At 39.0% G+C, this 16,986-nt stretch overlaps 1 protein-coding gene across 3 annotated transcripts in view; it reads right to left on the bottom strand.

Annotated features, from left to right (window-relative positions):
- FGD4 (FYVE, RhoGEF and PH domain containing 4) overlaps positions 1-16,986 on the bottom strand; it is a 214,618-nt gene that overhangs the window by 144,292 nt on the left and 53,340 nt on the right. Inside the window, exon 1 of one of the 3 annotated variants that reach the window (XM_038577230.1) lies at positions 12,861-12,912. The exons of the other annotated variants lie outside the window; for them this stretch is intronic. The gene's annotated coding sequence lies outside the window, so the exon portion shown is untranslated. Of the gene's footprint in view, positions 1-12,860; positions 12,913-16,986 lie in introns of those variants that run through there. 3 annotated transcript variants of the gene reach the window in all.

Genomic DNA, 16,986 nt, shown 5'->3' with positions numbered 1-16,986 from the left:
ATTTCACTCAGCATAATACCCTCCAGTTCCATCCATATCGAAGCAAATGGTGGGTATTTGTCATTTCTAATGGCTGAGTAATATTCCATTGTATACATAAACCACATCTTCTTTATCCATTCATCTTTCGTTGGACACCGAGGCTCCTTTCACAGTTTGGCTATTGTGGACATTGCCATAGCATTATATTTCTAAATTAGTTCTTAAACATGCTGTTATCTTGTATAAGATTTTCAAGGAGTGGTGATTTTAAGAGCTAGTAATCCACCTGCCAACAATTTCTTGCTATTGATGAATGTTATTATCAACTTTGAAAGCTGAACTCTATGAAGTGAAAGGTATAGTAAACAGTCATGGCATGTTCACATAGTGCGGAGGTATCCACCTAACTGAGGGCTTCACCAATCCAAGCCACCATTCCAACCCACAACAGCTGAGGGCTGGGGTGTCCTCGGCAGAGTCAGGGTAAGTTTTACACAGGAAGTGCTGCTATATGTACTCAGGCTTCAGTGATGAAGTCAGATGAGGATGTCAGCATTTTTGGTTCCCTTCAAACTGATCACATGCCAGTAAACTATTAGCTAAAATTGCAACTGTCCTTCTCTGCTACAGAGTACTAGGACCAGAAGGACCTTAATGAGCATGTTGGCTTACATTCTTGACCTCTTTTTCACTGTTTTATGCAGTGTAGCAAGCAAAGAAAATTCATAATAAAATATTTTCTAACGTGACTCTGTACATTGTAGATTTTTGTCCTTATAATTAAGCTTCTTCATCACTGTTCATTCAGATACTATGTGGCTATGGTTGCAGAAATGGGTTGCAAAAATTACACTGAAATAACATTTCTCTCATAAATTTATGAGTTTTTTTTTAATTTATGAGTTTTTTTTTTTTTTTCAGTTTGCTACTTAGAGTTTAGGCTCCTAGATTTTATATAAACAGATTTATTTGTCTTGGCTCCAAATAAGTGATCTAATGAATTTAGTCATACTACTATATACATTAATTACATTTGGGAATAGCTTTATAAACCATGATATTAACCAGTCTGTTACAAAGCTAAAATTAGGACCCTATCCTCAAAACGTTATGGGGCTAAAAACTGTTAGAAAAGGAAAGTAAACAAAGCTATTTTTCTGTTCCTAACATCATCAGTCTGTTCCATGACTTGATAAAATTATTAGTAACTATAGCTATTTACTTCTGTATCCTTCTCATGACAACCCTTACAAAGAGGCATCATTATAGCTCCCATTTTATTGTCGGTGAAAGTGAGAACTCAAGTTTGGCAGCTTTCTCAGAGACTAAGAGGCAGAGCTGTGATTCAAACCCTGCACTATGGAACTTCAAAACCTGGTCTCTAAAATCCAAAATATCTGCTTTGTCTCTCAAAGCTTTCTCAAAGTTATTAACCTTGGATGGGAGAAGAAAAACTTTCACCTTGAGTTTTCTTGTATTTAACTCCAAACTCAAAACCTAAAACTGTATATACCTGGTAAACTTCTGCTTTCTACTCCACATGACCTTTTGATTCCTCAAAACTTTGTATTTAATCTACTTGTAAGCCAATAGCTTGCAAATGTATTTGCAAGTAGGACAAATGATCCTACTTTTGTATATTCCCCCCCATAGCTGCAATCAGCAATAGCTGATTTAGCTTAGGTTGCTTGTTGGTTATGAGAATGAGAAGAGTACACAATTGTCACTTGCTCAAGGTCACTTTGAGCCAGAAATATAATTCTGGTCTAAGGTCTGGTTGCTAAACCACGCTTCCTCTGCAATGGTAAAGCTACCATTGGTAAGCTGGACATTAAGAAACAAAAAATAACGAAGTATGGGATATTCAAAATACTTTTTTTGGCAATCTCTTTTCCCTACTTGTCCCTCCCCTCTAATTTGCTCATTTCCTATATATTCTGTATTGCGATTATGGAAAGAAACTATAACTGCTTGGCAGATAAGGGGAAAAAAAGTTACTCCTATTTCGAACATGAAGAAAGTTTCTTTTCCTTTTCTTATTAAGATATGGAAGACAAAAAAAAAAAAAGATATGGAAGACAGCCTCAAAAAGTATAACAAAAAGTGTCATGTTAAATCCATTTCTTCTATTTAAATTTTATTGGTACAGACCATTAGCTTTTGATTTATAAATTTAAGACAGTTCTCTAAGAAATGTGTTGGTACCCACACATATGGCAATCAGCACTGCTAAGGAGCTTGTCTAAACTGGCACTGTCAGTTGAATTTCTATGGTGATGAAAATGTTCTCCATTTGTGCATTCACACGAGCACTTGAAACATGGCTTGTGTGGCCAGGGAACTAAAATTCATTTTATTTTAGTTAATCTAAACTTTAAAAGGAACTAGTGGCTAATGGACATAGGTCTCAGGTTTGGGTGTCTTTTTTTTTTTTTTTTTTTTTTTTAGATTTTATTTATTTATTCATGAGAGACAGAGAGAGAGGCAGAGACACAGGCAGAGGGAGAAGCAGGCTCCAAGCAGGGAGCCTGATGTGGGACTCCATCCCAGGACTCCAGCATCATGCCATTTGGCCAGCCGAAGGCAGGTGCTAAAACACTGAGCCACCCAAGGATCCCCTCGGGTGTCTTTTTAAAAAATTTTTTATTCTGAATTAATTATAGACTCAGGAAATTGCAAAAATAGTACAGAGGGGTCCAGTTTCCCCAAATGATTGATTACATCATATTATGTAACTACAGTACAATATCAAAACCAGGAAATTGACATTGGCACAATGTGTGTGTTTAGTTCTATGCCATTTTATCACTTGTATAGACCTGTGTAAACACAACCAGTCATGACACTGAAGGATTCCAGCATCAGTAAGAACTCCCTCATGCTACTCATTTCTAGGCATCAATACTTTTCTCTTCACTGTCCCTAATCCCTGGAAGCCATTACTCTGTTCTCTATTTCTATCATGTTGTCATTTACAGAACACTCTAAAAGTGGTATCACACAATATGTGACCCATGACTCTGAGATTGGCTTTTTTCACTCAGCATAATGCCCTTGAGGCCTTTTCAAGTGCTTGTTATGTATCAACGGTCCCTTCCTTTTTTTTTTTTTTTTTTTTTGTCCCTTCCTTTTCTATTGCTACGTAGAGTTCCATAGTGTGGTTGTACTACAGTGAGTTCAGCTATTCATAGGTTAATGAACATTAAATTGTTTACAGTTTCTGGCAATTACAAATAAAACTGCTATGAACATTTGTGTACAGGTCTTAGTGTGGGATCTGAATTTTCATTTCTCTGGGATGAATGCAAGAAGTATGACTGCTAGATTAGATGATGAGTGTCCACATGGACTTATTTTTGTTATCTGTATATCTTTATGATGCTTGCTCATTTTTAAATTAGGTTGTTAAGGTTTTTCTTTTTTTTTAACTGTTCAGTTTTGAGAGTCCTTTATATATTCTAAATAGAGTCTGTTGTCAAATATACAGTTCTCAAATATTTTTTTCCCAGTCTACAGCTTGTCTTTTTGCTCTTTTAACAGTCACACAGCCAAAAGATTTAAACTTTGATGAGGTCCCATTATCAGTTTTTTTTCTTTTATGGTTTTTATGCTTTTTGGTGTCATGGCTCAACTTTTTGATAAGTCCTAGGTCTAAAAGATTTTCTCATAGGTTTTCCTCTTTTTTTTAAGATTGTATTTATCCATTTGACAGAGAGAGAGGGAGAGAGAGCACAAGCAGGGGGAGGGGCAGGTAGAGGGAGAAGGAGAAGCAGGAAGCCTAACATGCAGCTCAATTCCAGGACCCTGGAATCATGACCTAAGCCAAAGGTAGACGCTTAACCAACTGAGCTATCCAGGCACACCTGTTATAGGTTTTCTTTAAAAAGTTTTACAGTTTTATGTTTTATATTTAAATTGATGACCTATTTTGAATTAATTCATGGATATAGTCTAAGGTTTAGGTGAAGTTCATTTTATTTATTTATTTTTTTTGGTCCATAGATATCTAATTGCTTTAACACCATTTGTTAAAAAGGACACATTGTATTTGCACCTTTGTCAAGATTCAATCGGCTTTGCTTGTGTGGGGCTAATTCTAGGTTCTTAATTCTGTTGCACTGACCTATTTGTCACTCTGGCAATACGATAGTCTTGATTACCATAGCTACATAACGTCTTAAAATTAGAGTGATTCTCCCCACATTATGCTTCTTTTACAAAACTTTTTCAGCTGTTTTGGTTGCTTTGCCTTACCATGTAAATTTTATAATCATCTTATCTATACCTATAAAAATCTTACTAGAATTTTAACAGGTATGAACTGTCATCTTTATTGTATCAAAAGTCTTCAATCCATGAACACAGTATGTCTCTCCATTTATTATTTTTAGTTCTTTCATCAGCACTTTGTACTTTTTATGCATATATCTTTTATTTATTTTTTAAATATTTTATTTATTCAGGAGAGACCGAGAGAGAGAGGCAGAGACACAGGCAGAGGGAGAAGCAGGCTCCATGCAGAGAGCTCGATGTGGGACTCGATCCCGGGTCTCCAGGATCACGTCCTGGGCGGAAGACAGGTGCCCAACCACTGAGTCACCCAGGCGTCCCGTGGATATATCTTTTAAAAGCAACTCAATGACCTAGAAATAGCTTATATATGTCACCAAAATAAAATGCAATTGTCTAAACAGGTTTAGGAAATCAAATGTTCTGGGCTAACTAAAATTAAAAATCAAGAGTTGCACAAACACAAGTATATTCATTTGGGACAAATAAGCAGATTTTGCTGGAAGACTGGCTTCCCATTATTTACAAAGAAATAAAAGGACATTACAGGTAATTCTGCAATTAAAACAGTAAACAGGACACATTGGAAATTTAAAGGATAGAGTACATACCCTCCTGTTACATGGAGCACTTCTTCCCTTTCTTGATTATATTTTTTCTGTGTATCAAACCTGTGCATTACATGTGCAATAAGAATAAGAGGAGGACTCTAAATGATATATTTTCAAAGGTCCTCTCCAAGTCCTACATTATTTTATGAATTATATTTTTGAAAATTAAGTTGTAGTCTTTTCTACAACTTTTTGAATGTTGCTGCTTAGATATCTAGAGAGGGCAGGTCAAATGGAAAAAATTCTGTCGAATAGTAAATGTACTATTTGGACAATCTATGAACGCTGCAGGGAAAAGCGAGATATAAGAAAATCTTGAAGAGATTAAAATTACTTAGCCTAGAAATAAGAATTCAGTGAAAATACCTTTAAGGTAACTAGGAAGTTATGTACCCACCCAGGGAAATGAACAACTTTTAAAAATACACAAGAATACATTCTTAACAACCGGAGTTCAAAATCGTGAGACCACAGTAAGTTGTACAAACCCTAAAATAAGTAAGGTCCTATTAATGATGAGTATAGCTGTGAAGGTAGAAGAGTACCAAAATAATTCAGAGACTATCAACACTCTAAAAGTGTATGATCCAAGTCTTCAAAAAACTATGCCTAGCTTTCAAATCTGACTGAGAAAGAAGAATCTGAAGACTAGAAACTGGGGAGCAATTAACAGTGACCATTTCCTGCTTACCTCCATGTCTCCTAGAATGCTTTATCAGTTCACATACAATAATTGCTTGATAGATTGATGAGTACCTAGGATATCCCAAAGCAAAAGGAATTTTAATGGAGAAACAGAGGAAGACAATTTCTGAAAATCAAGAGCATGAGCATCATTTGCTAAATTGATGGTTCGTGACTTTAAGATTTTACTTCTTTATTCATGAGAGACAGAGAAAGAGAGACAGAGACAGAGGCACAGAGACAAAGGCAGAGGGAGAAGCAAGCTCCCTGCAGGGAGCCCAATGAGGGATTCGACCTCAGGACTCCAGGATCACGCCCTGAGCTGAAGGCAGATGCTTAACTGCTGAGCCATCCAGGCGTCCCTCATGGTCGTGATGATTATTATGCCAGGGAAGTTTGACATTGGCAGCTGGAAGGATTCTTCTACAGAATAAAATACATGTATCATGGTCATCTTAGCCACACTATCCACAATCTCACTCCTGAATAGGTCACTGCACCAGACTTGGTAGGGTAGGAGGAGAATAAAGAAGAAAAACAAATAGAAGGAACCAAGGAGAGAGGGGGAGAAACAGGAGGAAGTGCATTATTAGTCAGCCTGACAACTACTTAGATGTAGGGGAGTAAAAATTAAAAGAAAGGGAAACTAGTGCTACCCTAAACATTTTTACAAATGATCACATTAAAGAAAAATATTCAAATTATTTTATCTTTAACAACATCTTATCAGTACTATCAGATAATGTATAACCAAAACCAAAAGCTTTCAATCAAATGATTCTAAGCTAAAAACAGGAACCAGAGACCAAAGATTTCACACTAGATTCTTTTGGTAAAGTTACAAGTTATATTTAAACTCTTGAATCACTACTGTAATAAAGTACTGTTTGATTTTTTTTTTTTTTTTTAAGCACACCTCCAATTTGGATAGGGAAAAATCTACTAACCTAAGTGTTTTACAAGTTCAGGAAGCCATTCACTAGCCTGTATGAGCAAACCTAATACGAGACTCGGGTGAATAAACACACCCAGAGGCCACTTCTGCCGTTTGTTCTGTCCTCTCTTACCAATCTGGAAACAGCTGCGCACAAAAGCTCCAAATGGTAGAAAACCTTGGGATCCTTCCACCTCATTATACACTTCTGCCTTTACCACAAACATTCCTACAATGCACCCAGTCTGCCTTTCATCGTCCACAGTTCCTAAACAGCATTTAGTCCCTATCAGAAGAAGGAAAGTCTGTAGAAGGGGGTTATTTCTCTACCTTTGATAATATATAAGGCAACCTTTGCTAAAAATAACCAGTTCAGTTTTTAGACCAATTAAAATTATAAATGCATTCAGACATCCCTGTCACATCCAAATCTTGCTACAACAAAGGTGCTAAAGACTACATTCTGCTAATGAGAAATTTAATTCTACCTGAAAAAAATGACTTTGGTCCACCTGTGAAATACATTTAAAATTTCCACAAACAGATATTGAGAGGTTCTTTATATGTAAATGTTTCTTTTAACCTCCTTCCAGAGCTTGAACCTTTATCCAATAAACAACTACTTTTCACCAACTTGTAACTTAAAGAGTGTCTTTTCAGTACTACAAAAACAAAACAAAACAAAAACAAAACAAAAAACACTAAAAACAAAACCGAAAAATAGCCCTAACAGTGAAATACATTTAAAATTTCCACAAACAGATATTGAGAGGTTCTTTATATGTAAATGTTTCTTTTAACCTCCTTCCAGAGCTTGAACCTTTATCCAATAAACAACTACTTTTCACCAACTTGTAACTTAAAGAATGTCTTTTCAGTACTACAAAAACAAAACAAAACAAAACAAAAAACACTAAAAACAAAACCGAAAAATAGCCCTAACAGATTACAGTGAGTTAATGACAGCCACAAATTCTTAGCTACTATTCCCACACCAAGAGGTCTCTCTCCACCTCCTTGAATGACTATCCAACAGAAAAGAGCAGAAATGGGATCCCTGGGTGGCGCAGCGGTTTAGCGCCTGCCTTTGGCCCAGGGCGCGATCCTGGAGACCCGGGATCAAATCCCACGTCGGGCTCCCTGCATGGAGCCTGCTTCTCCCTCTGCCTGTGTCTCTGCCTCTCTCTCTCTCTCTGTGTGTGTGACTATCATAAATAGATAAAAATTTTAAAAAATAAAATCTTAAAAAAAAAAAAAGAGCAGAAATGACATTGCACTAGTTCTGAGCTAAATATTTAAGAATCCTGGCAATTTCTATTTCCTTTTCAGAGTCCAGCTGTCATGTTATGAAAAGGTACAAATAGCTACATGCATGAGAAAGTCCTACATGGAAAAGAATGAAGGCCCAGCTGACAACTCCAGCTAAAATCACAGCTGACAACACTAAGTTGCCATCCCTACAAGTGCGCCATCTTGGAAATAAATCTTAAAACCCCAGTCAAGCTATCCCAGCAGACAGCACGCAGACCAGAAATGAGCCATCCTTACCAAACCCCAGCCAGATCCTAAAGTTATGAGCAAAAGAATAGTTGCTGTCCTAAGCCACTAAATTTAGGGGCGATTTGTTCTGCAGCAATAGATAATCAAAATAAAGTTTGGTTCAAAAAGAGGGGCTGGAACAAAAACTCAAAGTATATACTGGCTTTGGGTCCAGGCGGGGGTCAGAAGTTAGAAGAATCTCGAGGAGACAGTTAATAAAGATCTGAAATAGTGAAGAAATGTTACTGGTGGCTGAAGAAAGGGAAACTACATCACGTGCTAGCAGAATAATTAGCAAACCCAAAGCATGCAGTAACATGGAAACAGAAAGGGTACCCAATGGGGACACCTGGGTGGCTCAGTCGGTTAAGCAGCTGCCTTCTGCCCAAGGCATGATCCCAGTGCCCTGGGATTCAGTGTGGCATCAGACTACAGCTCAATGGGGAGTTTGCTTCTCCCTCTGTCCCTCCCCTCTGGCTTGTGCTTGTTCTTTTTCTCTCTTTCAAAAATAAGTAAATAAAATCTTTAACAAAAACAGAAACAGGGCACCTAATGAACGCATGGATCCAAGAATTTCAGGAAGAATATTGAAAGTACCAACTGGTTCACGTTAGCCGCCTATGATAAAATATGAGAGTAGTGAAATGAACAAAAGGGGAACTATTTGGTTCCTTTTCAAGCAGAATTTAGAGGAAATATGGGACACCTGGGTGGCTCGGTGGTCAAGCGTCTGCCTTTGGCTCAGGGTGTGATCCCAGAGTCCTGGGATCGAGTCCCACGTCAGGCTTCCTGCATGGAGCCTGCTTCTTCCTCTGCTTGTGTCTCTGCCTCTCTCTCTCTCTCTCTCTGTGTGTGCATCTCATGAATAATAAATAAAATATTTAGGAAAAAAAAAGAGTTAAAAAAAGAATTTAGAGGAAATAAAAAGGAGCCGCATTTTATTTTGGTGACATATATAAGCTATTTCTAGGTCATTGAGTTGCTTTTAAAAGATATATCCACGGGACGCCTGGGTGACTCAGTGGTTGGGCACCTGTCTTCCGCCCAGGACGTGATCCTGGAGACCCGGGATCGAGTCCCACATCGGGCTCCCTGCATGGAGCCTGCTTCTCCCTCTGCCTCTCTCTCTTTCTCTCTCTGTGTGTCTCTCATGAATAAATAATAAATAAATAAATAAAATCTTTAAAATACATAAATAAATTTTAAAAAATAAAGATTTTATTTATTTGAGAGAGAGAGAGAGCACAAACGGGGTGGGGGCCATAGTGAGAGGAAGAAGCTGACTCTCCACTGAGCACTGAACCAAACGTGGAGCTCGATCCCAGGTCCCAGGATCATGAACTGAGCCAAAAGTAGACACTTAACCAACTGAGCCACCCAGGTGCCCTGAGCTTGTAAGAATCTTAATGGTATTTTCACACAATGCCCTGACTTAAAGGCAATTCAAGGTAGACCCCTGTCTCAAAGAAATTTGTGGGAATGGCTTTAATCTAAACTTGCAAACCCCAAAGAAATCTAAAGCGATGGCACCATTTTACCTTCCCACCAGCAGCATATCAGCATTGTGACTTCTTCTGTCTAATGCCTTTTTGAAGGGGAGTGTCTCTCATAATTCTCCTGTCCCTACCTTGTCATTGCATGTTGGGTTGGAGGAGGAGAGCAAATAACTTGTGCCTTTAGTTCACAGGTATTTGGTTTGAGACTAGTTGTACCCAAAGAAATCCATGGGAATAACTCCTAAAAACTCTAAAACCTATCAATGGAAAAACACCATCAGTGTGACTAAAAAGACATAGTTCAAAATGAGAAATACCAGGGCCTTTATTCAGATAGCAAAAGCCTACAAACGTAAGTCATTTCTTATGGAAATGTAAGATTCAGAGGACATAACCAAGAGCCTAGAGAGTAGACAGACAAGAGCCATGAAGAACTACCCAGATTATAAACCAGTCCTGGGGTGCCAGGTCGCTCAGTCAGTTGGACATCCAACTCTCGATTTCAGTTCAGGTAATGATCTCGGAGTTGTGAGACTGAAATTCCTTCTCCCACTCCCCCTCTGCCTCTGCTCTTTGCCCCTCTTTTCTCCCCCTACCCAAAACCAAAAAAACAAACAAAAAACTAGTCCCTAAACAAGAAACCACTGACATTTACCTAACTGGATTTTAGAACTGCTGTGGAACAGGGACTGCTAGGTGTCTCCCACTTCCCCCTTCTGTTTTTGATTTGTTTTTAAGTAACAGCTTTACTGAGACATAATTCACTCACCTTACGATTTACTTAAAGTTTGCAATTCAGAGGTTTTTAGTATATCCACAGATACAACCAGATACCTTTATTTATTTATTTTATTTATTTTTTTTTTTTTACAACCCCACAGGCGCCCAGGGGGTTCCCACCTGCCCCGCCCCACGCCACACCGGGGACGCGGGGGGTCAACCAGATACCTTTAAAACATTTTCATCACCTCAAGAGGAAACCTGTACCCTTAGTTTTCATCCCCTATATACCCAATCCCACTGGCTCTAAGAAGCTGCTAATCTACTTTGTCTCTATAGATCTGCCTATATAGGACATTTCATATAAATGGACTCCTACTATGTGCTCTGTGACTAGCTTCTTACACCCAGCATATTTCCAGGTTCCCTGAGGGGAGCCCACTGCGGGACTCAATCCCAGGACCCCAGGATCATGACCTAAGCCTAAGGCAGGCGCTTAACCACTGAGCCACCCAGGTGCCCCTACCAGACTGTTTCTAAAGCGATGGCACCATTTTACCTTCCCACCAGCAGCATATCAGCATTGTGACTTCTTCTGTCTAATGCCTTTTTGAAGGGGAGTGTCTCTCATAATTCTCCTGTCCCTACCTTGTCATTGCATGTTGGGTTGGGGGAGGAGAGCAAATAACTTGTGCCTTTAGTTCATAGGTATTTGGTTTGAGACTAGTTGTACCCAAAGAGCCTCATCTGCACCTGGACCTGATTTAGACGAGCTCCTGGACTCAAGCTAACCTAGCAGCGGAGTGAGACTTGTGGCACTCTTGTGTGGGGGCGAGTCTAGTCTGCATGTGTGAGGGGCCAGAGAGCACACTGTGGTAAGTCGTCATTCTGGCGATCACCTCCAATGAACCACACTTGTGGGCATTCACCTCCCAAGCAAGCCTCAGAGGACCACTGCCATCCCAGCACCCAGCTGACACCACAGAGAACAGAACCTCCTGGTCAACTCACTGAATCATGAGATAAACTGTTTTATTAGACTATCAAGTTTCAGAGTGGTTTATCACAGGGCCATAAATAACCCAACAAGTTGCTTTCAATGGTATTTTAAGCTTTAGAGCTTCTCTCTAGTCACACTAAACTACTTAATTATGAAGAACTATAGTACGCAATAAACTTTTTCCCCCCTCTAAAATTTTAACCTATCACCTATCATACCTAGGATCTATGCAACAGCCATTTAAGCAAATGAAATATACCTTCTAAGTCTCAGGAGACTTTTCTTAGAGTCCAAGTCACTAATAGAGACAAAAACTGAAAAGTTTCCACTTTCAGTAGAAAGCAACGTGCAGCTATACAAGCCATCAGAGAGGACTGGCCAGGGATGGGAATCTCAACATTAGCTGACATCTCTCGGTGCTCAGCAAGACACACCAGGAGTACAGACAAATCTGAGCAAAGGCCCTGCGTATCAGACAGAAATCACAACAGGAATTTGGAAGAGAGGCAGAGGACACAAATACCAAGCAGTCTGTGCCGATAGCCAGGAAATCCTCAAAGCACAGTCACAAAGGTTAAGATGGCAGGTCTTCTGAAGCCAGTTGTTATGGCAACCAGCAAAGATTTTTAACACCAGTAACACCAGTAAGAGTTTCTCAACTCTGCTTTCCCTTATGCTGATACATCTACTGTTCTTGTGCTTAGCTCCCCTGGATTTAAAGGGTTCTCACGTGTCTACCTGTCACCCCTTTTTACCCTTGTTTTTCAGTTCATCTTAGGAATGGTCATGATGGCACCCAAGGATCCTGCAGGCTTTCTGCAACTCGAGATTGCAGACAGTAAAAAATCTCTCATAACACAGAATTATTCTAATTTTTACAGTATAATGCTTAGTAAAGTTCCAGACACACATAATATAAAGTCTCAATATATAATACTATCAATATTTCGTTTAACTTTGTTCAATTGCAAGTGCATCTGCCCTAAAAACATTGACTTTAAAGGAAAAAGAATAATAAACTCACAAGTCTATTAATAGAGAACAGGTTTAAGCAAATTGTAGTACAGCTATACAGTGAAATACTATACTAACTTAAATTAAAAAAAAGGAAGAGGGGGATGCCTGGGTGGCTCAGTGGTTTAGTGCCTGACTTCAGCTCAGGACGTGATCCTGGAGTCCCAGGATCGAGTCCTGCATCAGGCTCCCTGCATGGAGCCTACTTCTCCCTCTGTGTCTTTGTCTCTCTCTCTCTGTCTCTCATGAATAAATAAATAAATAATAAAACTCATTAAAAAAAAAAAACATAAAGAAAGAGGATTTTGAAAAATTTGAAGTGGAAAATTTCCAATACATATAAATGAAAAACCAAGTTGAAAGAATGTATAATCCCATTTAAAAAATAAGTCTATACTGTCTGTATACGCACAGGAAAAAAAAATTGGTAGAAACCAAACTAACTAGACACCACAATTTGGGTGGAAATTTCACTTTCTACAGAATACATTGCTATAAATTTTTTTAATAGTAAGCACATGACTCTAATAACCAGAAAAACATGAATAGAAAAGCACACAGATCCTTCTTAAAAAATAGCATGCTTTTACCTGAATTTGTTCACATGGTCTTCAGCATTCATTCCTCTTTAGCACTCAGAGCAGCCCATGTCTGTTTTTAGAACAGTGTCAGGAGCTGCTATATGAGCTGTTTCCTGTATGGGCAGCTATTTTTAATTAATGAACATTTTGTTGTAAGAGTTCACTGGAAAATAAAACTACCACCGTTTCTGCAAGTCAAATGAAAGAAAGACTCTCTACAGTAAAATGAAAGATTTCAGTTATAAAAACATTCTAAAAGGTGGTATGTAATATTGAGTACTAAGCACTTTATTTCCACTGTGATACTAAGATTAATCTCATTTAAAATTTCTCTCAAGGGAATCTAAAAGTTCTATTTACTTCATCTCTCCTAGGACAAAAAGTAATATGGCATTCTTCATTCCACAGGCACTTACATGTGAGCTGCAGGGAACATCAGAAGTGAGAGAAAAAAGAATAAAGTTTTCCAAATATTTACTGAGCAAGTGGGTGCAAAATACCATTCTATATTAACTGTTAGAATTAAAATTGTGGTTGCTCTACATGTAAGTATATTAGCAACAAAATCACGACCTCCAAATCATTAGATTCTCCGAAGGTTATGAGACAATATGGCCCAGAAGATAGCTGCTATGTAATCAAGTTGTGTTTATCTATGCAATTCTTCAACCCATGAGCCACAGAACCACTAAGGAGTCTCTCAGACAGCCAGCAGCAGGGCTGGCAGTTATGAATTCAGTGGTTAGGTAGCAGAACCAAAGTTCTAAAGGCCCCACACCAAGATGGGACTCCCTGCCCCAGAATGAAGATGGGATTTTTCCTGCAGATCTAAGAGAAGTTTCTAAAAAGAACCCCTCTGACACACACACTGTGTATGGTACTGCAAAGTCCAGTCACAAAAACAAAGGTTTATTGTTCTCTTGCCAAACTGTACTTACTCCTCATGACAGGTGGCCAAACACCCATTTACACTAAACTCTACCCACACCCTCTCCACTTACCACTTCCCTAAATTCCTGGCATTTGTAAACTATTAAGCAATTTTAAAAGTACCTTCTTATCCATTAATTCGATTCAAACAGGTAGTAGGATTTCTACCAAACACACTGAACAAAAAATGGTGGCAATTAAGAGATGTTCGGAGGATGAGGTGGTAAGGGCTCTAATGTCCTATTAAGGCCTTGCTTATAATAGAGGGGTGTGATGGTTAATTCTATGTGTCCACTTGGAAAGTGTTTTTGGATAAGATTAACATTTAAATGAGTGAATTCTGACTAAACAGACTGCCCTCCATAACGTGGTAGGCCTCTTTCAATCAGTTGACAACTCAGAACAACAACAACAATAAAAACCAGCCTTCCCAAAAGAGAAGTCTCCAGCAGACTGCTTTCAGACTTCATCTACATCTCTGGCTCTCCCGGGTCTCAAGCCTGTTAGACCACACTGCTGATCTGTACTTGCCAGACTCCATAAACACACAAGCCAATTCCTTATAATACATGTGCACACATACACATATTGGTTTGGGGACATCATAGCCTGGCTACCAGCAGTTTAAGATCTACACAGGAAGAGTCGTTCAATGGGGAAAAAAAAAAGGCCTCTCCTGACTGGGACATGCCTAGCTGTTCTTCCAATCATGGTGCTCTCCAGCACATCACACTGTTGAGGAATACATGAATATGCCTGGAATAGGATACAGCTAGGTACACCGTCTGCCTTCAGCTCAGGTCACAAACTGGGATGGAGCCGTGCATCAGGCTCCCTGCTCAGTGGGGAGTCTGCTTCTCCCTCTCACTCTGCCTGCCACTCCCCCTATTGTGTGTTCACTCTGTCAAATAAATAAAATCTTAAAAAGAGAGAGAGAGAGAGAGAGAGAGAGAGATTCCTGAGAAAGAGTCCTGAAGGCAATTTATACTCTGTTCAAAGCTTAAGAACACAAATATAAAAATCACGTAATTAGATAAACTGGCCTCAGCGCATCATTGCTGAGGCCATTGTGGACATGGAGACAATAAGACAGTGGTAGAAAGTACACCGACCACTGATTCAGAGCATCACACACATTCTTCTCCATCACAAATGACTGAATTATCCATTCCTGCCTCAAAATACCTTGGTTTTACCAAATATCAACCTAAAGAGTTATGGAATTCCTCTACCCAGTTCTCACCTCTTCTACCAACATTTGCCTGGTTAAGCAAATGGCTACTCACTGTAAATATACTACCTGTGGTTATGCTTCATCCTAACTTCCCCCACCACTGCAGCCTTCTCTTGTCTTGCTGCTGTCTAATGTGGCTTGCCTCCACTGAGCAGTAGCACCCACAGGACATCCCTCTACATCTGTCCTCTGATCGCTAACAGTGCTACTTCCCCACACTCTACTTACAGCCCCCTCCCACTCATCTTCCCATGAAGATGGTACCTGCAAGGCTACCCTGACAGTTTCCACGTTGAGAGAAAAACCAACATTTTACATACAAGCTTTAAAAACCTTTACTTTCTAGCACTTTCTACTGCCTTTACCTCTTCTGTATCACCTCTAATTTCTACAATGTGTCCTGCCCTAGGGTCACTATACTATTCTAGCTTTTAATCTCTATTGCAAATGGAAGTTGTAGGCAGAATAGATATTATGCACAATTTAGAGCTAAGGACACAAAGGTAAAAAGAGATGAAGTGAGGTGTACAAGTTCAACCTGTAAATTAATAAAACTACAATAAGGACCCATTTTTCTATGAGTTTAATTTCTTTCACAGGGGGAGGCTATATAACAGTTACCAAAAGTTTAAGATCACAAGTCAGATTATACTTGGCTCTACCACTTATCACAACAATATGACCCTCAAGTTTATGAGACATTAATTTATTAACCTAAACTGTTAATAGCTTGGTTTCCTCATCTGTAAAAATCCGAATATACTGACCTTCAATTGGATTTTAAGGAGATTTCATAAGATAAAATGGGTAAAATACTTTGAACACTGTCTGACACATAGGAAACTATTAATAAACTTTATTCTCCTCATTTTTTTAAAAAGACTTAATTTATTTATTCATGACAGACACAGAGAGAGAGAGAGAGAGGCAGAGACACAGGCAGAGGGAGAAGCAGGCTCCATGCAGGGAGCCCAACGTGGGACTCGATCCTGGGTCTCCAGGATCACACCCCGGGCCAAAGGCGGCGCTAAACCGCTGGGCCACCAGGGCTGCCCTCATTTTTTTAAATAATTGAATCAGTCTTTCAATGGTTATGATCTAAATGTCCTACTTACACTTATCCTTTTTCTTTAATCTTTTGTAGAATCATGAAGTTCAGCTGGATAAGGCCAACTACAATTAAAAGCCACTGATAAATCCAGTGTTTATTTACATAACATGCTTTATTGGGTCATATGAAAAGATGTGCTTAGGCAAAACTTTAAAAGAAAGTTGGGGGGTCCATGGGTGCCTCAGCTGGTTAAGTGTCTGACTCTTGATCTCAGCTCAGGTCTTGATCTCAGGGTCATGAGGTCATAGCCCTGTCCCAGGCTCCATGCTGGGCATGGAGTGAGAAGAGAAGAGAGTAAAGAGAAAAAACAAAATTCGGACAGAAAGGAAAAAAAATCACAATTCAAATAACATTTCTGCATGTTGAGTTGGCTGCTTAGACCTTGGGTTTTTACCCAAAAGTTTCAGTTACTCTGCCCTCATGGTTTAATGCTTCTGCAAAGAAGTGGGCAGGTGATCATAAGATCCAAGCTCTCATTTAAATTCTCACACCCTTTTCAGACCTCAATACTGCCAACAATGATACCACCTGCCCTGCTATGGCACAGGTTTTTGAGAACAAAGACAGTCAAGACAAATCATAAAACACAGGCACAGGCTTCCAGGTTTGCTGCACAGAGTAAAAAAAATAAATCATCTGTGGGGACAGGATCAATGTTCTACCAATGAAGGCATCTTCAATACCTGAGGGACAAAGTTTGTAAGAATGGGTTATTTGCCTTTAAACAATGATAGATGAAGGATACTTTCTTGTGCTATGCTCTTGAACTTGATTTCCAAAGAATTGGTATTTTAATTTGTATTTAACCCACTATAAAAATACTCTTGACGTTGACATTTTCAATTTCGTATTATAAAAGG

Source organism: Canis lupus, chromosome 27 (genome assembly GCF_011100685.1).
Source record: "Canis lupus familiaris isolate Mischka breed German Shepherd chromosome 27, alternate assembly UU_Cfam_GSD_1.0, whole genome shotgun sequence".
In the NCBI taxonomy this organism is placed as follows: Eukaryota; Metazoa; Chordata; class Mammalia; order Carnivora; family Canidae; genus Canis; species Canis lupus.
The sequence above is the reverse complement of the archived record's forward strand: the minus strand, read 5'-3'. Positions and strand labels throughout refer to the sequence as shown.